Source organism: Bison bison, unplaced genomic scaffold (assembly GCF_000754665.1).
Source record: "Bison bison bison isolate TAMUID 2011002044 unplaced genomic scaffold, Bison_UMD1.0 scf7180017864525, whole genome shotgun sequence".
NCBI classification, from domain to species: Eukaryota; Metazoa; Chordata; class Mammalia; order Artiodactyla; family Bovidae; genus Bison; species Bison bison.
The window spans coordinates 12231120-12258785 of record NW_011495076.1 but is presented as its reverse complement, the minus strand read 5'-3'; the positions used below and the strand labels follow the sequence as shown (position 1 = coordinate 12258785).

Here is a 27666-nt window from a genome sequence, read left to right as displayed (position 1 = left end):
TTTGTGTTTAATAGTCTTTGGTATAAAAATATCACCAAGGATTTTCTCTTAATCTAAAAACACTGTGTCCAACAGTTTCTCCTTGTTTGAAAGTAAATATATCTTCTCGTTTAGGAAATTCTACTATAAAAATCAGAATATTATAGTTACTTCCTTTAGTCATTGATTCTATTATTTATTATGTACAAAAATCACTGATCAATTAGACATTATATTTTTTGGCAAATAATTATATCTTTAAGCTTCTAACATACTTTTGGAAAGAAGTATTAACTTCTAGAAAGTTAAGTATATTTATTAATCAAGTGCAAAACATCCTCCTTTTTCAATTGAAGTATTAGTTTCAACTAAGTATATTATTCGGAGAAGGCAATGGCTCCCCACTCCAGTACTCTTGCCTGGAAAATCCCATGGATGGAGGAGCCTGGAAGGCTGCAGTCCATGGGGTCGCTGAGGGTCGGACACGACTAAGCGACTTCACTTTCACTTTTCACTTTCATGCATTGGAGAAGGAAATGGCAACCCACTCCAGTGTTCTTGCCTGGAGAATCCCAGGGACGGGGAAGCCTGGTGGGCTGCCATCTATGGGGTCGCACAGAGTCGGACACGACTGAAGTGACTTAGCAATAGCAAAAAAGTATATTATTAGTTTCAGGTGTATAGCAAAATGATTCAGTTATATATATTCTTTTACACATTCTTTCCCATTATAGTTTATTACAGACTGAATACAGTTTCCTGTGCTATATAGTAAATCCTTGTTCTTTTTCTATTTTATATATAGTTGGATGTATCTGTAATCCCACACGCCTAATTTATCCCTCCCTCCCTTTCCCCTTTGGTAATCATAAACTTGTTTTCTATGGCTGTGAGTCTGTTTCTGTTTATAAATAAGTTCATCTGTATTAGTTTTTTAGATTCCACGTATAAGTGATATCATATAGTATCTGTCTTTCCCTATGTGATTATCTCACTTAATATAATATTCTCGAGTTCTACCTGTATTGTTGCAAATGACAATACTTCATTCTTTTTTATGGCTGAGTAATACTCCATTATGTGTGTATGTATATATATATACACACACCACACCTTCTTTATCTATTCATCTGTTGATGGACTTGAGCTGCTTCTATATCTTGGCTATTGCAAAAGTGCTATTATAAACATTGGGGTGCATGTATTTTTTCAAGCTAGAGTTTTCATCTTTTCTGGATATATGCCCAGGAGTAGGATTGCTGAACATCCTCATATCTGTTTGCTTCAAAGAAAATTTAGAACCTTGAAGATATTATGCTAAGTGAAATAAACCAGTCACAAAGGGACAAATATTGTATGATTCCCTTAATATTAGGTTCTTCAAGTAGTCAAATTCAGAGAGGCAGAAAGTAGAATGGGTATGTAGACAGGTAAAGTAAGGGATTTACCATTTTCAAGGGTCAAGGAAGACTGAACTGAAAAGGTGATATTTGAATAGAAACCTCAAAAAGTGAGGGTGTGAACCATGCAGCTAAGGGACTGTACTTAGAACACACAGTTCAACCTGTGCTTATAAACTGCAATTTATGGGACATAGAGAAAACTATCCACCTATTTTCTACCTTCCTTCCTTATTTTAGTGCAATTACAACAACCTAGATAATTGTAATTTTTTAATTTTTTTTATTTTTTTATTTTTAATTTTATTTTATTTTTAAACTTTTTTCCTCATATGTGAACACAACAAGACAAAACAAGTCTGACTCCTTAGAAAATAAGGGATTCTTAAGCACAAACACTGCTAGCATGCTAAACAAAAGTCAAAGTTAAAAACCCAGACCAGAAAGAAAGTTGTCCAAACTGGAGATGAAAGAAAATAAAAGGAGAAATTACTCATTTCACTTACTGACTTTTACAGTGAAGTCAATGTTAAACAATCACCAATTTCCCCACTCCTGAAAACATCACACACACACCCACACAGCTTTCTATCAGCCACATATTACCAGATACACACACACACACACACACACACACACAGCTTTCTATCAGCCACATATTACCACACACACACACACACACACAGCTTTCTATCAGCCACATATTACCAGATATGTGAAGAGAAAATTTCTAACAGAAAAAAAACAGTGACAAAAACAACAAAATCACTTCTTTTTAAGACAAATGGAAGAAACAAAGACAATAAAAACAAATTTCCTCATTTCTTGATTTTGAAAATCTCTGTGATCATAGCTATTCAAATAATTGAGACTAGTGAGTAAAATGATCATTGGATTCTAACAGTGTATGAGAGGAAAAAACTGTGATCTATAAAGTATACCAAAAATACTTTAAAATGACCAACAAAAGACAAAAATTGAAAATTCTCATTTTTTAAAGTCTGCCCTCTAGCACTGATAATAGTATTAGAATAAATACATTTGTCCAGAGGGATCAAGTTGCTTTACAAAAAAAAATTAAAATAAATTTAACCATGAAATCTGTACATGGAAATATGCTGAAAGACTGAGAAAAAACATAGTAAAAAATTAACTGCTGTGAATAGCTAAAATATGGGCCTCAAACGAACCAATTTAATGAAAGTAGAAGAGAAAATATTCTCTGGTATTATTTTTTAAAATATCAATAAATACTCAATTTCATTCAAGTGGGCAAACTTGCAATCTAATCTTCCCACCATCATCACCCCAAATATACCCAAATAAACACTCTATTAGATTTATCAAAGCAAGCAATGAAGTTAAGAAATGAGCTGATTCAGGAAAGTACTTATGAATCCTTTTAAAGAATTGTAAAAATGCCTCAAGAACTTTGAATTTTTAAGGTCAGAACAAAGGCTAAATAGCCAATACTCCTAAGGCAGCAAAGGGATAATGTTTAGTAACAGGACTAGCTCTGGAATTTTGGAAAATAAGAAAAGAGGAGTGTGGTCATGATGGGTGAGTCCCAGTACTAGATAGAAAGTGACTCCAGATGTGGGAACAAGAGAAGCCCCTGGGTGACTGGCTTCCTGTGAGGTCTGTCTGAGTAAGGAGTAAGGTCAGTAATGAATCTGCAGAATAGAGTGCCAAGAGCAATCTTATGGGAAATAATGCATACAAAATTTAAGGGGGTGGTGAAGAGTCAAGAACCAAAGCAGGGGCCAGTTTTCAGGAACAAGAATATGAGACGAGGCATAGAAAATCCAAGTTGGAGCAGTTTTCTTGCTACAGTCTTGAGCAGCCAGGACAGTAATGCTACAGCAAGCCCAAAGGTCTGAGGAGAATGCATGGGCCCAGTGAGGCACTTCTGCCCATGGTTTTCTTCCCTCAACCATGTCCTGGCTTCAGGGGGACTTCCCCAGAACCACTAAGATGCATACAGACAAAAAACACTAAGCCCATTTAGACGGCTCTACATCACCCACTAGCACTCAATCACAATTTATAGTCCTTCTTTGGAGTGACTTTGAGGATAAGGAAGAAGAGAGATGCTTTGGGCAGACAGAACTTCAAATAACACATCTCTAAGAAGAGAAGGCTGAGGCTCAGAATCTACATAAATTTTTGGACACTGACTAATGCCCTGCTGGATGATCAAGGACTTGAAAGGAGTAATACTAAACACTGGTGGCTAGGAGGTTAGAGATGAGGGAATGTGGACTATTTAAAAGGGGTCGGTGGATGAAAACATGCACATGAACTCTCAGTAAAAGGCCCAGCTGCAAGAGAAGACCTTAAACATTCTTCTTGATCACCTTTGCTGGTTCCTCATTTTCTTTCCAATCTCGGAGAACTGAAAAGCTCCAGGAATAGAGCTTTTTCTCTGCTCTGTATTCATTCTTTCAACAATCTAATCTAACGTCATGGCTTTAAATACTACCTATAAACTGTGTCCGAAATCTCTATCTTCAGACTCAAATATCCAACTCCCTACCTTATATCTCCCATTTGAATGTCTGAATACAAGTTAACACATTCCAAATGAGTCTTCCCCCTAAACCTGCTCCTCCTTCCACTCAAACTAGCCTTCCCCATTTCATTTGGTGCCAAGTGCAATGGCTACATGGATAATCTCTCCAAGCAATCTGATATTTAGCAGTATTTTTTTAAAACAAAACCAAAAAACTGAAGTAGCTGATGTGCATTCATTGAACAGTGGCATATAAGATAACTATCCATTAGTTCCTGATACGTAGATCCCTGGAGATGTGCTATATTTTGTCCTTTCTGAAATCTAATTCTTCAGCTTTCAATTAGATTATGAATATGAACATTTTCACTTTCCCTTAAATTGGTCAGGGTGCTTCTGCTGCCTGCAACGAAAACCCCTTACTGGGTATAATCACCAGCTCTCAGTTCACTGACTTGGCTCTACCACCACCAACTCCCAATCTGTCGCCAAACTCTGTCCTCTCTACTCCACTCTGTGTACAGGTACAATGAAAAAGCAAAGTTCTCCCACTGTCAATTATAACAGACTCTAACCATACACGCCCAGAACTGTTCTCTACATTACCTGAGAAATTCTAAAAGTTAACATTATCTTTCACTGATGTAAATATTTATTCCCAAACTGGTTATATCCAGTTATCCATGGAAAACACAATGAATAGGAAATCTCTAACAGGATTCCACATGCAGTTCATCTAAAAAAGTCCTATACCACAAATTCTGATAATCCATGCCTCTGATCCCACATAATCTCTATTAAAGCAGCTAACCTCAGCCAAACATAATTAATTATTCATGACTTCATGAGAGGAAAGAGCCATGGATCTCCTCATTTCTATATCCCCATGAGAGGCAGGCTTGATAAATGTTTGTTGAATTTTATCACAAAGCAATACAGAAAATGCTTCACATTTGTAAAACAATCACCATCCTTCAAATGACAAGTATTCTGAGCTGAATATGATGCTAATTATCTGCTACTAATACATCTGAGGATGAACTGTTTCCTCAGTCTTTCTGATCATAATGAAAAATCAAGAGAATTATACATAGGCCTACAAAGTGCTTATTACTTTGATATTTATAACTAATTCATGAATTAGCCTAGGTCAAAGTTTATGTACATCTCAAAAATAAGAATAATATATTTACTCACCTAATTCCTCTCATCTCTTTGTTTAATAAATGTCATATGTTTAAATTTGGGAATTATATAAACAAATAGAATGCTCTAAAGGAACTTTTAAGTTCTCAGTAATTTTTGCCCCAACCTCTAGTGTAACTTTAAAATATTTAATCAACAGGTTGAACATGAGTATCAATATCACATACACAAGCCTCAAAAGTAACAAGATGTCTTTTCCCCCAAATAAAATAACTTTATATAGGAAAGCCTCACAAATGTATGGACAAGCACCATCTAGTGGCAAAAAGAATTACTCCAGATAAAGAGATCATTGACAGTAGATCTAAAGAGTAGCTTCCCAGGTGGCACAGTGGTTAAGAATCTGCCTGTCAATGCAGGAGATGTAGCTTCGATCCCTGGGTAGAGAAAATCCCCTAAAGGATGAAATGATAACCCAACCAGTATTCTTGCTTGGAAAATTCCATGGACAGAGGAGCCCAGCAGGCTACAGTCCAGGAGGTCACAAAAAGATGGACACAACTGATCATGCATGCACAGATCTAAATGAAATTACTACCCAAAATCTAAATCTTAGACATTCGCTGCTTAGGACCCAGTTTTGTTAAAATGTTTAATAACCATGTGGCTCTTAAATCAAGAGTAGTACCAGTTTTAAGAACAAAGATTAAAACTAAATGGTCATTCAGACAGTCCAGGTTCAGCTGTTTTAACACTCTTGAATGACCTTCTTCAATCTGAAGTGGAAGGAAGGAAACTAACACCTGTGTTGAGCCCCCACTCTGCAATGTGTTGGGCATATTTACATATGTTACATCTCATTTAATCCCCACAACAGCCCAGTAAGGAAGTTATTAAAGTCTCCCCTGTGCAAATGAGGAAGCTGAACCTCATCTATTACAGAACTTCTTAAGTCCTACAGACAGAAGTGATGAAGTCACCTTCCCATCCACTGCTCCTCTAACTGTAACTGGATCCTTGGGAGGAAAATTAAAGTAATACAATAGATGAAGTGTATACAAACTCTTGGACTTCCCTAGTGGCTCAGACAGTAAAGTGTCTGTTTACAATGTGATAGACCTGGGTTGGAAAGATTCCCTGGAGAAGGAAATGGCAACCCACTCCAGTACTCTTGCCTTGAAAATCCCATGGATGGAGGAGCCTGATGCAGGCTACTATCCATGGGGTTGCAAAGAGTTGGGCACGACTGTGCGACTTCACTTCACTTCATACAAACTCACTGAGCACTAGTTTAGGCCACATGTAACTGACTCCAACATAGAAAAGAGAGACATGCTATAGGATGATACATAATCCCTCAGTCTTTGAGATTAATCAGACTGCTATCTCAAAGAGGACAAAGCCCATCTTAGTCCTGAACACAGTGAAGTATAGTGGAAAGCTCATGGACTTTGGTGTCAGGCCTAACGAAAACAAGTGTTACAAACTAATATTAACAGAATGCCTCCCACGCAGCAGAGCACAGCGCTGGGGACACAAAAGTTTCTAGGCAGATATGACCTGCTCTCAAAGAGCCTACAGTCCTGACCTTGAAAAATTCATAGTCTAGAAGAGAAAGTGACAGACCAGTGGGTCCTTTTGGCACAGTTGGAGAGGCTACTTAATCCATAACCTAGTTTGGGGCAAAAAGGAGGAGTTTCTCAGAATTTTGTTTTTTCTTGCATAAACTGGATCCTTCACAAGAGAGGCTTTCATATGTTATTCATCACAACTTTCAAAATGTTCTTCTTTCTTCTCTCTTCTCTCCTCTCTCCTTTCCCCTTTCTCTTTCACACACATGAATATGTACAAACTGGGGTTTGAATTCAAATTTCTGCTTTCCAGCAGACATATCCTTTGCAAAAAAGTTCAGTTTTCCAGGGCCTTACATGTTCACAGATTTAGATCAATTCCATTTTAAAAACTGAAAAGATATAAAAAATAGATGATGGTGCTTGACAGAAGAGGATAAAACTTTGGAACCAGGTCTACTGAAATGCCAGGTCTGCCATAATTGATTAACAGATTATTTGAATTGTTTGAAAAATAAAAATGAAAAAAGAAGGGGGGAGATAATCTTAAAGGTGATTGTACCTCTTCTCTTTCTCTTCCTAAATAATTTCATCCTAAACTCACAGGGAACAGTGGGAGATTATATTTTCTGCCACTGCAAAATCACTGCAGATAGTGACTGTAGCCACAAAATTAAAAGACATTTGCTCCTGGGAAGAAAAGCTATGACAAACCTAGACATCATATTAAAAAGCAGAGACATCACTTTTGCCAACAAAGATCCATATACTCAAAGCTATGGTTTTTCCAGTAGTTATGTATAGATGTGAGAGTTGGACCATAAAGAAGGCTGAGCACCGAATAACTGATGCTTTTGAACTTTGGTGCTGAATAAGACTCTTGAGAGTCCCTTGGACAGCAAAGAGATCAAATCAGTCAATCAAATACTAAAGGAAATCAACCCTGAATATTCATTGGAAGGACTGATGCTGAAACAAGCTGCAATACTTCAGCTACCTGATGGGAAGAGCCGACTCATGGGAAAAGAACCTGATGTTGAGAAAGACTGAAGGCAGGAGGAGAAAGGAGTGACAGAGGATGAGATGGCTGGATGCATCATCGACTCAATAGACATAAGTTTGAACAAACTCCAGGAGATAGTGAAGGACAGGGAAGCCTGGTGTCCTGCAGTCCATGGAGTTGCAAAGAGTTGGACACAACTGAGCCACTGAAAAACAACAGCAAAACTCATAGGGGGTGCAAAGCAAGGAGGCCTCTCTGCTGGGGTGGCAACACACAATGACGGGTGGCCCAGAGCAGGGTGAGGAGAGCATCCATCCATGGGAGCACCTCCGCTCAGGGTGTCAGAGCCCAGGCATCAGAACAGGGAGTGGCCCCAAATATGGGCTCAGAGCTGAATAGTGAGAGGAACACACTGTCCTGGGCAGGGTGGGGAGGAATGTAGAGGGATTGGGGATTAAAATCCAAACAAGACGAGCTGGGCCTCGGAGGACTGTTCAGCATGCAGTTTTAGAACTAAGTATGTCAGAGCCAGAGGAAGGTGAGAAGGAATGTTGAGAGATGCAAGTACATACAGATATACTGAGCAAACAGTAAGTATATTGAGGATACTGGGACTCCGGTTCCTCACTATCGGTGAAGAAAAAAATACAGAAAGAAAGAAAACTTAAATGAACCCTGTAGGGATGAGAAAGAGGTACTGATGTGAACTCATGAGAGAGATACGGAATAAACAGATATAAAGAAATACACATGTAAATGTGCCTATCTCTATATATGCATATATACATATATTCCTCTGCTTTATCATCTGAGAGGACTGGGAGCAGTAAAACCCCAGCAGCAATAAGCACACCTTGGGCCCAGATCTTGGCTTGTAAACATTTTTCTCCACTAAAAGGAAAAGGGGATTCTTAGAGAAACTGCTGATTCCAAGGCTAGAGTAGGTAAAGTACAAGTTGAGACTGGAACATCTTAGAAAATAATCAAGTTCTCAAGGAATGACAAGGACATGTCAAAAGGATACAGAACAGCTTGAAGGGGCTCACAGTTTGAGTATCAAAATAATAATAGTGATAATTACAAACTATAACCCACTGAATAACACAGGAAACCAGGAGCCTATACTGTCATGAGGAACTAAATGAATACACTGAAAGTCTGAGGAGGAATTTATATACTTTTAAACCTCTTCTCCACAAAATACTTACTAACTACAAAAGAAGTAAGAATAACCTTACAGTAGCAAATCCTTGCAGACACAAGGATTCAAATTACCAAAATGAGCATCACTGGTAAGAGGGCAAATAAAAATCATGAGCTACCAGACAGAACAAAGTGAAAAAAAAACACAGTGTTGCTACTGTGAAATTCTGGTCAAGGTACACACACAACCTGAATTTACTTAATCAATTTGGGCAAACCCAGATTGAAGTGCATTCTACCAAATAACCAGCATGTATTCATCGAAAGGATCCAGGTCCCGATAGTCAAGAAAAAACTGAGGAACTGTTTAAGACTAAAGAAGCCTAAAGAGACACAGCAATAAAATGCAATTGCAAATGATCATTCTGCTATAAAGCACATTATTGGAACCACTGGTGAGACTCGAATAGGGCCTGAGAACTAGACAGCAGTACTGTGCCAATTTCTGATTAAATTGATTAATTAGAAGAATCTATTTAGATGGTTTTGCTATGAAAGAGAACACCCTTGTTTGTAGGGAATACTAAGAAAAATGTAGGGAATCACATCATCAATGCCCTCTCTAGTGATTGTGGAAGAAAAAAAAATTGTTCTGACTTTCAACTTCTCTGTAAATGAGACTTTTTTAAAATTAAAATTTTAATTTAAAAAAAGTGAATCAGGAGTGCTAGTGAATCATATTGACTGTCAGTTGTGCCTTGTGAACATCAAATAGAAGGGCTCAGCTTCTAAAGGAATATGCACTGTTGGGGAGAGGACTGAAGGCCCCCAGAGTTTAGGGCCTGACAGGCCTGGATGTACCATGAGTAGGAGTAAGACTCTGAAAGGAAGAATCAAGGTCCTCAGGAAACACAGGGAAAGGAGGTTAAACAGCCAATGGGATATATAGGTTTCAGGAGGCACTCAGAATTGGTGATTTGGGGAACTATTTAGAATCAGGTAAACTTACAGGTGTCATCTGGTCTTCATGATGAAAAAAAAAGTGAGGAATTTTTTATGTAATTAATAAATGAGCATAATGAAAATGATGATGATCCATGAAGTATATTTTGAGTGGAGCGTGTAATATGAAGGATAGAAGTGAGTATCAAACCAGAAAGGTTCACTGGGATTAATAGAAGAAGTCCTAGAATATTAGGTTTAGGTGTCTCCATTTTATTTACATAGTTCAGTTCAGTCACTCAGTCGTGTCCGACTCTTTGCAACCCCATGAATCACAGCACGCCAGGCCTCCCTGTCCATCACCAACTCCCGGAGTTCACTCAGACTCAGGTCCATCGAGTCAGTGATGCCATCCAGGCCATCTCATCCTCTGTTGTCCCCTTCTCCTCCTGCCCCCAATCCCTCCCAACATCAGAGTCTTTTCCAATGAGTCAACCCTTTGCATGAGGTGGCCAAAGTACTGGAGTTTCAGCTTTAGCATCATTCCTTCCAAAGAAATCCCAGGGCTGATTTCCTTCAGATTGGACTGGTTGGATCTCCTTGCAGTCCAAGGGACTCTCAAGAGTCTTCTCCAACACCACAGTTCAAAAGCATCAATTCTTCGGTGCTCAGCTTTCTTCACAGTCCAAGTAGACAACAGAAAGACATTAAAGGATTTGAAAGCAAAATCCCAGTATGCAGGATAGATTAGGAGAGATTAGATGCAGGAAGATCAGTTGGGAGATTATCGTAATAAGATTATAAAGGCTGAAATAAAGAAAGGAGTAGGAACTGAAGAGCATTCATGAGGCACTAAAATTTGACAGTAATTGTCAACTAAACACATGAAAAGGAAAGAATATTAATAGATAAAGATAATTATGAGTCTTGAAAGTGAGAAAGAGAAACTGAGCTCTGCTCAGTTTCATGTCAATGAAAATATCCAACAGGCCACTCAAAATGCAAACCTAGAAGCTGAGACAGGGTCCAAAAAGAAATAAGACATTTGAGTTTCATGTACATGAGATTACTGAAGGGCACAGCATAAGAAGAGAAGATGACTAAAAACAGAATCTTGAGAAATGCCTCATTAGGAAAAAGAAACCCTTTTTAAAAAATGGTCCAAGGAGGTAGAGCAAAGTACCTTATGTCAGACATTTGCCATCTGCCCATCTTCTACTTCCCACCTTCTGTACCCTACCCCCTGCCTTATAGTTGATTCATCTAATGGGAGACCCCAACAAGGGACGAAGAGGGTGGGCAGGGGAGAGGGGGAGGACATTCCTTCCTGCTTCCCAATATACAGCTTCACCTCAGAGTGACAGAGTGGCCCCTGCTCTCTAGAAAGACCTCAGCCTTCTGTACAGCCACCTCTCCAGGTCCCAGGATCTGCTACTTCCTGTAGACCTGCAGATGGCAATGGCTTCCCGCTGCTGCCAGCTCCAAAGCAATGCCCTCTCTCTCATTATTGATAAATTTTCCTTTATTATTTTCCTGCCCACAAATTTATTAAATTCTTCTCGATTAACAATATGAGTATATGATATGTTTCCTGCTGAGACCTTCATGAAGATAGTACCCTTGGGCCTTCCCTTGGGGCTCAGTGGCAATGAATCCACCTGTCAATGCAGGAGACACCAGTTTGATCCCTGGTTCAGGAAGATCCCACATGCCTTGGAGAAACTAAGCCTATGCACCACAACTACTGAGTCTATGTTCTAGAGCCCAGGAACCACAACTACTGAAGTCCAAACGCCCTTGAGCCCATGCTCCACAACAAGAGAAGCCACCACAATGAAAAGGCTGTGCACTGCAACTGCAGAGTAGCCCCACTCACTGCAACTAGAGCAAAGCCTGCGCAGCAAAGACACAGCCACAAATAAATACATAAAAAGACAGTGCCCTTATCTTTGCCAGCAATAATTATACACATAATATATTTCAAAGTATTTAACTTCCCCCACTCAAAATCCTACACAACATCTTCCCGACCCAGGGATCGAACCCGGGTCTTCCGCATTGTAGGCAGTCGCTTTTCCATCTGAGCCACCAGGGAAGTCCAGTCTAGGATCTAGTCTAGCTAATTGGTCCATTCTATCTCTGGTCTCCTCTGATGCCTTTGAAGATGTTGGATTCTAAGACATCTGAACTGGGATTCATCCTCACTAGCCCCTGCGGAAGCTGAGCCTCCAAGAAAAAGCAGATGTGAAGACATCAGAAAAGCTCACACCTACAGATCAGGGAGCAGCCTTTCCCCTCCCTGGCAAAAAATGTGTTGTTCCACGTACAGTGGCCCAGCCTTCCTGACCTACTGTTCCTCTCTTTCAAGATGGCCAGTGGCCGGTAAGCATACCTATCTTACCAAAGGATGTGAAGATGGCCAGAAGGGGCCAAGGAATGACTCAGCTAAGCTCTTGGCACCAAAAATTAACCTTTCCCTGCTTACCTAACGTAAGTGATGCTGAAGAATGTAGCAAGTCACCAACCACTAGCCTGTCAAAGAGAGTTCTGGCACTGCCACCCCATTGTGGGCTGAAATTGTGGCCTCGAGATTAAGATCTCATTACCATTCAGGATTTAGTGCCCCAGTCAGCTACAACCCAGATTAAAATCAGCCCTCTAAGACCAAGCTAGGCAGGCACATTGGCCCTGGTTTTGCTGCAGTGATGACAACTATCCAAAGGTATTTAAAGAGTGGGATATGGGTGGGGGAAGGGGGGGCTGGGTTAGGGATGCACGAAAACAAAGCCATGGGATTTCTAAAAGTCACACTGAAAAGTGAAAGAATTGCACAGAAAAGACCTGAACATTTGAATATCAGGTCACATAAGAATGTGCTATGCTGAGGATTTCCCTAGCGGTCCAGTGCTTCTACCACTGGGAGCACAAGTTCAATTCCTGGTCAGGGAATTAAGATCCCAATGCTGCATGGTGCAGTCAAAAAAAAAAAAGAAGAAGAAGAAGAAGAATGTGCTATTCCTGCAGCAAAGAAGAAACATAGTCCACAGACTATTGTAGAACAGACCTGGTTTGGCAATACTAAGACTTTTCAGTTGCAGAGAAACCAGGAGTGCCTCAATGGCTATCTCTGTGAAGGCCTTGCCTCCTTTCCATGTTCTTTCTAAAAACCCCTAGCTCCTAGCTAGGGGTTGCTAGGGCAACAGGAAGAACTGGACACCCTAGAGCCCCAAACCGGCCTTCCCTTCCTGCGTGACAGTACAAAGGCACTAACGGCGGCCTGTGTCCTCCCCATGTCCACAGCCTGCCAAAGAGAATCCAGTCCGATACTCTACTCAGCTACTCACTCCACCGGCCTCACGATCCAAAAGCCTCTCCTAGTCCACAGTCCCCAGGCTTTCTGTGATGCAGAGTAGAAAGGGGCACAGAAGCACTAGATCTAAGAGACAAGATGGGACCTGAGAGGGGAGAAGGAGAGAAAAGGCTTACTGAAGAGTCCATCTCTGCAATAAAATACTGAGGCTGAAGAGAGTAAGGAGGGTAAAAGGCCTGACTGACTAGGAACAGGAGAGAGAACAAAGGAGGGGGTGAAATATGAGGCACAGCAGCCAAAGGGGATAGCAGAAATGTGCTGGGATTATGAACTGTATCTCCATTAAGAATGACACTATAGAATGAAATTCTTTTCCACTCATTTTTGTTATTGTTGGTGGTGTTCTCTAAAAACACCACCATTCTGGAACTAATCTGTCTGATCTGGCATAAATGGGATTAGAGGTACCAGGCAGAAATTCTGTGTGTACCTTTCTTCCTCCCCACCCATTTCACCTGAGTGGAGCCCACCTGTAAGCACTGTCTCAGAGGGAGCGGTGACAATAAGCCATCTTACCAGAGAAATGCCCCAGAAATCCATTGATTGAAACTCACAACATCAGCATATTTTGTAATACCAGTCACATTTTCAAAGGAGTAATTTGCAATACACAGCCTATGTGCTAACTTGCTTCAGTCATGTCCAACTCTTTGCCACCCCAAGGACTGTCGCCCACCAGGCTCCTCTGTCCGTGGGATTCTCCAGGCAAGAATGCTGGAATGGGTTGCCATGCCCTCCTCTAGGGGATCTTCCTGACCCAGGGGTCAAACCTGTGTCTCTTACGTCTCCTCTATTGGCAGGCAGGTTCTTTACCATGAGCACCAACTGGAAAGCCCTGAATAAACAGCCTTTACTTGTTCTCTTTTAGGTGGTCTCTGTGTGTTTTCACAAGGGAAGGCAAAACTCTTCACTGCAGAAGTATGGGCTGGGCAAAGTGACTTCCGTTTTAAGAGTACGGTATTTGAAGGAGAGAAGGGAGTCACTTCACAGTGTAGAACTCAAGAAACACTGAACCACCTCAGCCAGGTGAGAAAGGTTAACATTCACGGTGATAAGTTAATATCATGTATCCTTGATATGTGAAGAAAGTGGCACTTTACTTCTGTGGTTCTCCCTCTGCAAATCCATGATCCCAGAAAAATCATGAGACACATAGCTGACATATCCCAGTTGGGGGACAGCCTACAAAATTCCTAACCAATGCCTCTCAAAACTATCAAGATTATCAAAACAAAAGCATGAAACGTTGTCACAGCCAAAGAGTCTAAGGAGACCTGACAACACTGCAGTGTGGTATACTGGATGGGATCCTGGAACACAGTACAGGAACATTTGGTAAAAACTAAGGAAATATAAGTATGTGAAGTATAGACTTTGGTTAAAAATGATATGTCACAAATGAACTTATCTATGAAAAAGAAACAGACTCCCAGACATAGAGAACAAACCATCAGGAAGCGGGGAGTGGGGAAGCGGTGAGTTGGGAGTTGGGAATTAGCAAATGCAAACTACTGTATATATACATACACACAGGCTGCCTGATCAAGGCCACTCTTTAATGTCCTCAACAATGGGTACCAGTGAGAAGGGAGGAAGGGACAGTAGTCCTGAACACCAGGTAACATAGCATCTGCCTGGAGCACTCATGGGCAGGAGTGGGCATTAACAGCAGTCATGAGGGGGCACAGGGGCCCTGGTGGACCCTGTGGCCTCAGAATTGTTACTACTTATTCATTCTAACATATCCTCAGTCTGACATCTGTAGGCAAGTATAACCTGAAACATTTAGATTTAAGTTACTTTGTAATCAGGAGCAAGCTAACCTATAAGTAGCAAAGTGAATCCCTTGATATTTTGCAACAGTTTATCACATCATAGGTGGTTTGATTTACCAACACTCATCTTATTTCTAATAGTAATATATGCTACATTAATTTCTCATTAATTTGAGAATTTTATCATCTCATTTTGCATAATCTGCTACATCCTGAGGTAAGAAAACTAGGACAGGTTAAATGTGGGCATACAACGCTGTGTTGCAAACAATAGTTAACTTCTCTGGTGCCTCTAAGAAAAGAGGTGAAAGCAATGTGCCAAGACTGGGAGAGAGCAGTTTTCATCTAAAATCCAAAGTGGAAATAATATCATTTCACAAAGACAAATGGACTTCCTGCCTAGGAGTACATGTGAACTATAACTAAACTATTTAAAACAAAAGCAACTTAAAAGGACTAACACAGTCTAGCTGCTACTACTGCTGCTGCTGCTAAGTCGCTTCAGTCATGTCTGACTCTGTGCGACCCCCAAAGACAGCAGCCCACCAGGCTCTGCCGTCCCTAGGATTCTCCAGGCAAGAACACTGGAATGGGTTGCCATTGCCTTCTCCATTGTGTGAAAGTGAAAAGTGAAAGTGAAGTCGCTCAGTCACGTTCAACTCGTAGTGACCCCATGGACTGCAGCCTACCAGGCTCCTCCATCCATGGGATTTTCTAGGCAAGTGCTAAAAAGAGATTTCTGTAAGCCAAGTATCAAGAGCATTCACATATCAATAGCATATTTTTAATGAAATATAACATTTTATCCAAATAATAAATGATTATAACAAAAGCAGGTAATGTATTAATAAAATACTGTCTTAATGTCAAAATATTTTTATACTTTCTTTGGTTTTTGCAGGTGTTACAAACAGAATTATATACATTAAAAAGCATTTTATATTTTACTTCTAGCTCATGTTTGTTCACTAGAAAGTGAGCTAGACATGAGACAATAGATGGTCATTAATGCTCAAGACATGGTAGAAAAAAGCCCTTGCTGTGACCACTACTACAACTCCATTCCCCAGCTAGTCCCAGCCTGCAATCACTGTACTTACTAATATTATTAATATCATGTAAAATTTCTCTTTAGACGAAACAAATCTTTATTTTTTCTTAGCAGTTGGTCAGTTTTCACACAAGCTTTGAATTTCAATCCTCACTGGCCCGAAGAGTAACATGTTCCTTATCTTATATTTTTTAAATATTTGAATTCCTCTTTTCCATCACATATATTCTCATGGTTAAAACTAAAAGTAATTATTTTAAAGAATTATAGTTTCTTTGTTTTTAAAATCTACCAGAAATTGCTGCATTTTCTGTAAGCAAACAATAAAAAAAATTTTTTAACTGTTGGTGTAAAAACCATTTTTAGGAATACTTTTATAGCTAAAACTAATTTATATCTGCATATATTTGTTCAGACTTAATTGATGTTATGTTGTCCTCATTAATGTACTTTCCCTTGAAAAAACTGATTGTTCAAATTATGTAAAAGAAAGAAAATGAATTATTCTTAAGATAATGACTCTCTTCAATTGATTAGATTTGCTATATGATTCTTTTTTCTTTGCATTTCAGGCTTTTACTGAATGATAATGCATATAAAACTTTCAGTTTGGAGAAAAAACAATTGAGAATCAAGTTTCTAATATTTAAAAACTGTGATTTAACTTCTCATACTTCATCTCTCAAATGTAAGGGTGCAATAAAAAACATTCTCATTGCTAAAAGAGCCAAAGAGCTATGGTTTTGCTAAAGAGCTATGGTTTTTCTCTAAACCATAATGTCAAGTACTCTGAGTCTGAACTGAGAAAAGTATAATTTGCTTTATTTTAAATAAAACAAGTCAATGGTAGAGGACAGTATTTCTCTTTCCCTTATAGCAATGTCCAGGGGAAAAGTACAAACTAGATCACACCAGTTCTTACTATGTGACACTACAGGAAATTTAAATGTATGTCACCAACTGAGTCAAGTGGGTGTAATAAATTGCAAAACACCCCAAGAGCATTATTTTTTAAGTTCTACTAATAATGCCCATTAAACAGCATCTACTGAATAAATGAAAAGATCAATTTGGTAAGGAAGTAAATTTCATTCTCATTTCCAAGAGAAGGAGACTAGAAATTGGAAAAGCTTAACAGAAGGAAGAACTGTAAGCATTCTACTATTACCTACTGCTAATAAAATAGCTGGAAAAGGAAATGGCAACCCACTACAGTATTCTTGCCTGGGAAATCCCATAGACGGAAGTTTGGTGTGCTATAGTTCATGAGGTCACAAAAGAGACGTACACGACTTAGCAACTAAACAACAAAATAAAATAGCATTTTAGAATGGTATTACAGCAGACTTCGAAACAAAACAAAAGCCCAATTCTAGATCATATGTAGATTCAGATTCAAATTGCTTATTTTTTAAAAAGCCACTTCTTTTTTTAAAGACTTTTCTGCCTCAGAGTTTGTCAACTGTTTTTGCTATTTTAAATTAAGCTTTCTTATTGAAAAGAAAAAAAGTCCTTACTCACTGACCTAAAGATTCCTTTAAAGTTATCTATAGGCTTCCTCAAAATTTCAGAAAGACTAACACTTAACCAAGATCCTTTATTAGATTTGGAAGTCAGCTTATGGAACCAACTTAGAGTTCTACATGAAATATATTTGTTACTAGAACACCTTCAATTTCTCAAAATTTAGAGGGAAAACAAATATCCCCACAGATAAATTGTGCCTTATTTTGCTGAGAGATCTGGTAGCTACAATTAAACAATGACTCTCTGGCCCCAGCCATAGCTAATATGATGTACTGCTAGAGCTAAATGACCCTGTCAGCTTCTTATTTTAGCACAGCAGATAGTTCAGGAAAGCTTACCATAGTTGAATGACTACTAACTATAACACATGAGCAACTGCCCTGCTCCACTGTAACAAAAACTGAATTTTATTATATATTCCCTCTCTACCAGGAAACTCAAAACCCTTTATAGATAACTTTACAATGACATCTCAAATACAATAAGGAGGTTGGTAGATATTATTTCCTGTTATCAACAAACAGATATTCAATAGTGTGGCTATAAACAATCCAATAATAATTCATTATTCTGCTTAGTGCAATTCTTTGGCATGCTTCCAATTTATATTTTAAATAATTTATTTATAATTCAATTTTAAAAGGTTTCTTTCCATTTACATTTATTACAAAATATTGGCTACATCCCCACTGTTAAGTGATACATCCTTGAGCCTATCTGACACCCAAAGACTTGTGCCTCCCACTCTCTCCTTATGTTACCCCTTCCCCCTTCCCTCTGGTAACCACTAGTTTGTTCTCTGTATGAGCCTGCTTCTTTTTTATTATAATCACTAGTTTGCTGTATTTTTTACGTTCCACATATAAGTGATATAATACAATGTATTTCTTTTCTGACTTATTTCACTTAGCATATTACCTTCCAAGTCCACCCACGCTGTTGCAAATGGCAAAATTTCATTCATTGTATGGCTGAGTAATATTATATTGTATATATATATACCACTTCTCTTTATCCATTCATCTGTTGATAGACACTTAGGTTGCTTCCATATCTTAGCAATTGTAAATAATGCTGCTATAAATATTGGGGTACATTATCTTTTAAAATTTTTGTTTATCTATTTAAATTGGAGGCTAATTACTTTACAATATTGTGGTAGTTTTTGCCTTACACTGACATGAATCAGCCACAGGTGCACATGGACAGACCCAGAAGTAGAACTGCTGGGTCATATGGTGGTTCTACTTTTAATTTTTTGAGAAGCCTCCATACTGTTTTCCACAAGGGCTGCACCAACTTAACATTCCTACCAACAATGCAGAAGGGTTCCCTTTTCTCCATCTCCTCACCAACATTTTTTATTTATGTTCTTTTTGATGACAGCCATTCTGACAGGTGTGAGATGATACCTTATTGTGGCTTTCACTCGCATTTTCCTGATGATTAGTGATGTTGAGCATCTTTTCATGTGCCTGTTGGCCACCTGCATTTCCTCTTTGGAAAAATGTCTAATTTATTATTCTCTAGACTGAGCGACTTCACTTTCACTTTTATGCATTGGAGGAGGAAATGGCAACCCACTCTGGTATTCTTGCCTAGAGAATCCCAGGGACGGGGGAGCCTGGTGGGCTGCCATCTGTGGGGTCGCATAGAGTCGGACATGACTGAAGCGACTTAGCAGCAGCAGCAGAAAGAATATCCAGGATAAGAGAGATCCAACTATATATCTTAACCTGTTATTTCACTGTGAGAGACAAAGCCTAGAGAATAGAAACTTCTAAAGAAACAACCTACTATTAATGCCTTGGACATTAGTTTACAGTCTACAAGGCACTTTCTCATTCATTTTACCATCTCATATGAAGTTGCCTTCCCATTCTGCACCAAGATGGAAAGCCAAATGCAGCTATCTAAGCCACACAAACACTCATAGAATGCCCAGGGTTGTGCCAATTGCAGTGTATTTAAAAAGAATAAACACAACTTAACTTGTGACATTTGACCAGGTATACACTTTTTGTCAATCCCATTCCAGCCCCACATCTAGACAATCACCAAGCTTATACCAGACTTATACCATAGTAACCCTTCTTTGCTTTAGTGTACTCCTGCTCTGAATTTTTCCATTACTTCCACTTCAGGCATTCACCTCTTCTGAATACACAAGAACACTCTTTTCCCTCCCTTGTCTTCAAACCCTTGCTCCAGTTACCTCATAAGAATCCTTCTATCTCTGAGTTTCATCTGTGAGCCAAATAACAAATCAGTCTTGAGTGCTGAGTATTAGCAATATGCCCGTGAACCAAGATAAAGAAAACTTGAGGTGGTAAAATGAGCTAAGAAAAGGACCACTGGTGCCATCCATCTTGGAAAGCCTTAGAACACCCAGAGTCATTTATGCGTTCATCTTTCCATGTATCACCATGAGCAATGACCACATGATGGAAAGATAAAGGTGAAAAACTCATAGTCCCTTTTCTCAAGCTCTTCTGAGTATAGTCCACAAACAGTCCCTTTGAAAGTTTCCACCAAGTTCTCATCCTCATTCATAAAGCTGCTTTCCCATCAAAATACATTTTTTAACGGGTTCATCTGTGTTGCTTCCTTTAACAGGACAACTAGTATTATAGCAATACTTGTTCTGTTTGAACATTTTTCATTTCACAGTTACAAAGAGAATATCAACTATATAGCTATTTATATGGGATATAGCCAGACTCGTTGTCTAGCCCAGGGAGTGTAACAACCCATAACAAAGCAAGCAGCACAGAACCTGGTTCATGTAAGGATCAATAAAGGTTGGCTCCTCACCCCTTCCTAGTTTCACTCAGCAGATTTTCAATCTTATTTTTAAGATGTGACTCCTACCATGCACCATTCTTAATCATAGGTAACAAAATATATCTAGAAGCACAAATGAATAAGGCAGTATATTAGAGGATTTTCATTGTTCAGCACACAAAATAATTGCAGAAGCTAGGAGAAGTATAACTGACACGAGACTGTGTCCAAATAATAACAAGAATAATATAACTTCAATTTTACAGGCATCTGCTGTTCAAAGTGAATGAATAAACAAACCAGTGGATGAATGAATTAACAATGAATGAACACAGTTCAGTCAATGAAATGGACTGGGACCAGGTACATGATATATGGCTGCTAATATTCTTATGTGCTATGCTCAAGGCTCAATGCTAAAGATCTCATTTAGAGCTCAAAATAAAACTATGAAATAGAGATTATTCACTATTCTGTTCTCATATTACAAATGAGGAAAGAGTCTTACAAAGTAATTTGTCCAAGTTTCCCAACAATTGGCAACCTAGAATTTGAACTCAAATCTTCTAAATCCAAAGTTCCTTTCATCTTATCAGAGCTGATATCTTTCTTTCAGATATACAATACTTCATGGAGAAAAAAGTATTTCAGTAAAATTGGCAATAAGGCAAATTTCTGTAATGCTAACACTATGTTCACGCTGGCTTCTCATATAAACTTAGAAATGTTTTCTATGGTTAGAGAAGGGAAATATGCAAATATATGAACTAAATTATGCTTAATTATTTCTAATCACTTCAAATTATGTTTCTATGAAGTTTCATAATCCCTGACAATATTGTTCTTAAGAGTGCCCCAATCAAATATTTCTTCCATTACTCTATCCTTCCATACAGACAAGTATTTTTTCCATGTAGGTAGAACCCCAAGTTCCATCCTTATAGATAATATGAGGCATTTAGCTCAGCAAATTCCTTTGTTTGAAGTTTCAAGTTATGTTACACAAATTGGCTTCCAAAGCAGTCAATTTTTGGACTCCTAACATTCTTTGTATAGATTTACTCTACAATAGGTCTTCACTGGTGGTCCAGTGGTTAAGACTCTGTGCTCCCACTGCAGTGGGCACAGGTTTGATGCCTAGTCAAGGAAGTTCTGTGTGCTGCGCATCACAGCCATACTTTACAATATGGACCAGAATAACCTTCTTTAAACTCTGCCCCTAAGAAAATGGATCAAAATGAATTAAAAATTTGGAACTTCATAAATATTTCAAGGTAATCTTTATAACTTAGAGTCAGTAAACACAATTCTAAATCTTATAAGAAATTACCACATATATTCCAAAATCATTTCCTAAAGGACAGTGTTACTTCTGAGTCACCACAACCAACTGACATTGATTTTCATCCATTCAGCAAATACATACTAAGCATATGTTAGGTCCAAACACTCACTGTTCAAGATCCTGAGGACCCACAAGAAGGCAGACAAATCATAACAACGAATGAGGTCCCTATTCTCACGGAGTTTACAATCACATGGAGGAAAACTATGAGAATGCAATAAACAAGAACTACTGCAAACAGGGCTAAGTAATATACAGAGAACCCAAATCTGGTGACATTTATAGTGACTGGTCACTGTGGATTGGATCATCAGGGAAAACCTCTGAAAAGAAGTGAATTTAAGCAAAGGTGTGAATAGTATAAACATGACTGCATAAAAATCAAGTGGGAAAACATTACAGATTGAGGACACAGCTAGTGCAAAGGCCACAAGGCAAGAACAAGCAAAGCAAGTTTAAGAATGAAGACAGTGACCTGAAGAAAGTGGCAAAGTTCAGACAGGAAGGGTAGGAAGGGGTCATGTCATCAGATTTTGTAAGCCAGGATAACATATTTTGATTTTAAGTGAAATGGAAAGCCACTGAAGGAAGCCACATATAAGCTGGACTTGTATTTACTAAGAATTAGAATTCCCTGGTGGCTCAAATGGTAAAGAATCTGCCTGCAACACAGGAGCTGCTGCGGCTGCTAAGCTGCTTCAGTTGTGTCTGACTGTGTGTGACCCCATAGACGGCAGCCCACCAGGCTCCCCCGTCCCTGGGATTCTCCAGGCAAGAACACTGGAGTGGGTTGCCATTTCCTTCTCCAATGCATGAAAGTGAAAAGAGAAAGTGAAGTGCTCAGTCATGTCTGACCCTCAGCAACCCCATGGACTTCAGCCTACCAGGCTCCTCTGCCATGGGATTTTCAGGGCAAGAGTACTGGGGTGGGTTGCCATTGTCTTCTCCAGCAATACAGGAGACCCAGGTTCAATCTCTGGGTCGGGAAGATCCCCTGAAGAAGGGAATGGCTACCCACTCCAGTATTCTTGCCTGGAGAATCCCATGGACAGAGGAGCCTGGCAGGCTACAATCCATGGATCAAAAAGAGTTGGACACGACTGAGTGACTAACTCTTTCTTTCAAGTCCGTGTATTTGCTTGGTTATAGACTCTGCACTCAATGAAAATTATCCCAAGGCACTGAAGCAGAGTTCTGGAGCTAGAAAGGATCTTAAGGAATAAAAGTGAAGTCGCTCAGTAGCGTCTGGCTCTGCGACCCCATGGACTGAAGCCTACTACCAGGCTCCTCCATCCACGGAATTTTCCAGGCAAGAGTACTGGAGTGGGTTGCCATTTCCTTCTCCAAAGCTATCATTAAACATATACAGAAACTAAGAGTCTAAAAAAAAAAAAACAGAAAAGCATCATTCAGATTGCTTCATTACGACTGAGAGAAATGTCTCCAAAAGTAAAGGCAACTCAGATGTCTGGGATCTATCCTCAACTCAAAGCTGACAACCATAAAATTGTCCTTTTATGTGTTCATAAATTGGACCACCATGGATTAGATACGTATGACTCACCATGGAATTTCTTAAATTTTTGTGACAGTTTCTGACTTCTATCTAAAGCTGAAAACTTAAGTAAGGTACATAGCCAGTAATGTGTTTGATCAATTCCATTGTTCTAATCCCAACTCACTGAGTACACCACAGCTTGGAGACTGATTCATGAGGTGAATAGTAAGGAACCACTACGTGCAAGGAAGTACAGTGGAAAATGAAGAACCAGAGTCTAGCAGTCTAGTATGTATACGGAAAGAGAGACACATATATACAAACACTGAAATATACTGGATTGGCCAAAAAGTTTGTTTGGGTATTATTATAATACCTTATGGAAAAACCTGAAAGAATATTTGGCCAACAAAATATATGAAACATACACAACCATAATTAATACAAGGTAAAAACTTTCAAAATGCCTCTCAGATAATGTACAGTGAAAACTGGAGGAAGTATCACATTCAGTTGAGAGAATCAGAAGGCAGCATTCAAGCTAGTCCTTGAAACATGGATGGGATCTACAGATGGGAAAAAACATTTTAGACAACAGGTACATCAGGGGCAAAAAACCTAAGTTAACTACAACAAGGCCCTCATGATAAGAAATCCAGAGTGTTAATTAAGTTTAAAGCAACTATTTCCAATATGAAAATATTTAAATCTGAACTGCGCCTAAAGCTATGTATATTTCTACTCAGTAATGTAAGAGTTTTGCATCTGTATTTATCATCTTAACACCAAAAAAGAGTTCTATGACAAAAACAATCAAACTTAGGTTAGACTATTATATTTGCTTTCCAAAGGGAATACGGTGAAGATCGCTCAGTCATGTCCGACTCTTTGCGACTCCATGGACTGTAGCCTACCAGGCTCCTCTGTCCATGGGATTTTCCAGGCAAGAGTACTGGAGTGGACTGCCATTTCCTTCTCCAGGGAACTTCCCAACCCAGGGATCGAACCCGGGTCTCCCATACTGTAGACAGACGCTTAAACGTCTGAGCCAAGGAATACAATAGAATTTAAAAGATCTTTGAAAACTTGTTTTCCAGCAAACAGAAAAAGAACTGGAAAATCACTTAAGCTTCTTGGTACAAAAATGTCGAAAGGTATACATTTAAGAAAGGTGCAAAGTGTTTCAAATTCAGCATCTAAAAACCTCAGAACAAGGGAAGATGAGAATGTGCTGTCACCACCACAATATATAGCAAGTTACAGGGCTATTTTTTAAACATTAATCTATGCTATTGCTTTTTCTCGAATAACGGACTGCATGACTGCTCCTAACTACAATTAATGTTCTGCCCTTTTGGAAAAGCATTGCTTTAGGATAATTAATTCACTTGAAAACTGACAGGTAACAATATAATTTAGGGTTTTCAAAAATCTTATTAAAAGTTCATTATACTTTCAATAAACCATAGAACTACTTTAACATTCTTCTATCCAACTCAAGGCAGAACGTCACAAATGAATTTCAAAGCTAACCACTGTGTTCCTAATATGTTTGTTTTCTCCTTTGTCTTTCCTAAAATTCATTTTTCATTGTACGATTTAAATTTTAAAACTCCAAACAAACAAAAGTCAGAACCACATGACTTCACAGGTGAATTCAATCAAACATTTAGAGAAGAGTTAACACCTGTTCTCCTCAAACTCTTCCAAAATAACTGCAGAGTAAGGAACACTTCCAAACTCATTCTATGACCAACATCACCCTGACACCAAAACCATACAAAAATATCACAAAAAAAGGAAATTACAGGCCAATATCACAGATGAATATAGACACAAAAATCCTCAACAAAATACTAACAAACTGAATCCAACAATACATTAAAAGGATCACACACCATGATCAAGTGGAATTTATCCCACGGATACAAGGATTTTTCAATATCTACAAATCAACCAGTGGTGTCAGCTTGCCTAAGGAAGGAGGCCTAGGCCACCCACAGCTTCCTAAAAGCGGCTCTAGCTTCTGCTGCCTCTTCAGGGACACATACCTTCATCATCACAAGAAAAGCAAACACCACAGGGCCTAGGAACAGCAAAATGAGTCCCTCTAGAACCCATTTAGATCTCGCTGGGAGGACAAGTTCCACATAGGAGGGGACTTCTCCCTTCACCTTCTCACAGAAGTAGCAGAGAGAGATGAGTCTCTGTGCGCTTCTCTTTTACCTTCCTTTATGACTAAAACTACATAAAACTACAAATGAAAACAGAAGTCCAGCATCACTGGGATAAATGGTCTCAGGTTCCATCATGTGTCTAATGAGATTCAGTGCAGATGGCCTTTTCACCTTCATATTTTCTCTATCTCTTTAGCCTAAGTGAGTTAACGATGCTAATACAAATTAACAAAGGAGTTTGAGAAAAAGATTTAATGTTGGGAGAGGACCTAACAATTTTATTCCTTAAAATTTTTGCATTTTCCCAATTTTGCTCCTTGCCTGTTGTGTATAAAACATTGGTTTGTGGCACTTATGGGCACATGCACACAAATACGCTCACAGACGATTATTTAAACTACTTTAAGAAAAAGGCAAAGGAAGAAGGGGCAGTAGGAGATGAGATGATTAGATAGCATCACCAACTCGATAGACATGAATTGAGCCAACTCTGGGAGATAGTGGAGGACAAAGGAGCCTGGCGTGCTAAAGTCTATGGGGTCTCAACTTAGTGACTGAACAACAACAAAGAAAATGTAGTATTACAAATGAGTATTACAAGTATTACAAAGACCCTCATGCTCGGAAAGACTGAAGGCAGGAGGAAAAGGGGACCACAGAGGATGAGATGGTGGGATGGCATCACCGACTTGATAGACACGAGTTTAATCAGGTTCCAGCAGTTGAAGATGGACAGGGAAGCCTGGCGTGCTGCAGTCCATGGGGTCGCCAAGAGCTGGACAGACTGAGTAACTGAACTGAACAAATGTGTGTTCTGAAATAAAAAATTTAAATGTGCATTAAATGAGAAAGGTTCACATTTTTTAAGCCTCAAAATGAATTCTTTGGGAGAAAAAGAATCAAACCACTTACCAACAAATATAAGATTTCATTGCCATATATATTCAAGCAACTTCTTAAAATAACAAAACTTTGGGACTAGAACTTATCTTAGAGATACATTTGCCACAAGCAAGGAGACAGTATTGTAATGAGCAGCCACTCATAATAGATGAAAAGCCAGAAAGCCATTATCACTAGGAAAACTGAATCCAAGGGCTGAACAGCTCCTATACATTTGGCAACATGATTCTACAGCGCAGATTCCACGGGGCAGCCCAGGAATAACATCCCAAGGGATATTACAAAACAAATATAAATATGAACATGAGTTCAAGTTAAAGTAATCAAGATTTCCATTTAAAAGCACAAGTACGTAACAAAATGTGTACATTACCTCGTGTTCTAAAAATTATTTTAGTGTAGTTAACAACACACAGGGAAATGCATTTCCAGACTCTGACTCTCTGATTATGTAAATCACACACTAAGCAGAATGCATATATATTCAGTTAAGACTGAAAGGATTTCCCAAATTACTGTCAACTTTAAAAAAAGAAAAAGAGTTTTCTAACGATTCCCACAAGTATTTCCAGACTTCAAGAACTATAGCCCTTCCTGCAAAATATACTTTGGGTTCTTGATTTGTCTCTGGGGTGTTACTGCTGGTGTCTGTTTTCTTTGTGGTTGTTTTTTAATGATTCAGTTGGCTGGTTGCAAATTTAAGATCCTGTTCTAATTACCTTGGCACTTACAACCGTGGATACAAGACCTGCGGGGCTCCCTTCTTAGCATGTGGAGCTTTATCTAAGATCCTGAACATGACTAGTTACCAAAGCCTTATGCAAACGGGGACAAGGAGAGAGACAAGGGCTGAGATCATTAAAAATCATCATAAATTCCAGATTTCCTGTCTCTCCTTTTGTCCCTGTGACATTCCCTCTGGTAACCTGACACGTCATCTATAGCCCTGATGGTACCTTCGGGAATCTCTCTCCCGTCTATAAGAGAGTGACGCCGCTATCCCCGCAACTCGCAACTCTGCGTGGGGGGGAGGGGGGTGTCAAATCTCGGCAGTGCGGGGTCGACTCCTTCGGGGGGCTTCGCCGATGGGTAGCACCCTCACGGGGGCGCCCGCGACCCGCGGAGTCGCGCGGGTGTCGGGAGGGACACCTCGTCCGACTACACTTCGGATGTTCGGCACTGGCGGCAGACAGCGTGTGAGGACGGACACGGTCCAACTCTGAGGAGCCCTCGGGGTTCACACGCAGACAGCCGAGGGGGCGTCCGCGGGGAGTCCCTCGCTCCCGACCTCCGTACCCTCAGTCGCCCGCCGACAAGCACCTCAGGCGGAGGAGCGGTAACCTCCTGGCTCGGGCCGCCTCACGGCGTGGCGCCTCCTCCACAGGGTCACTGGGCCGCGGGGCCGGGAAGGCCGCCGGCCGCCCTCGCACGTCCCGTCGACCCCTCCGCCCGGGCCCCCAGGCTAAGGCGCCGAGCCCTCGCCTGCTGGCCGCGGGCGTCCGGTGCGCGGGCGCCGGCGCGTCCCCGAGCGCGCGCCCCG

General features: G+C 39.7%; 1 protein-coding gene across 4 annotated transcripts in view; it reads right to left on the bottom strand.

The window, feature by feature from the left end:
- ST7 (suppression of tumorigenicity 7) overlaps positions 1-27666 on the bottom strand; it is a 268905-nt gene that overhangs the window by 240810 nt on the left and 429 nt on the right. The window lies entirely within an intron of this gene.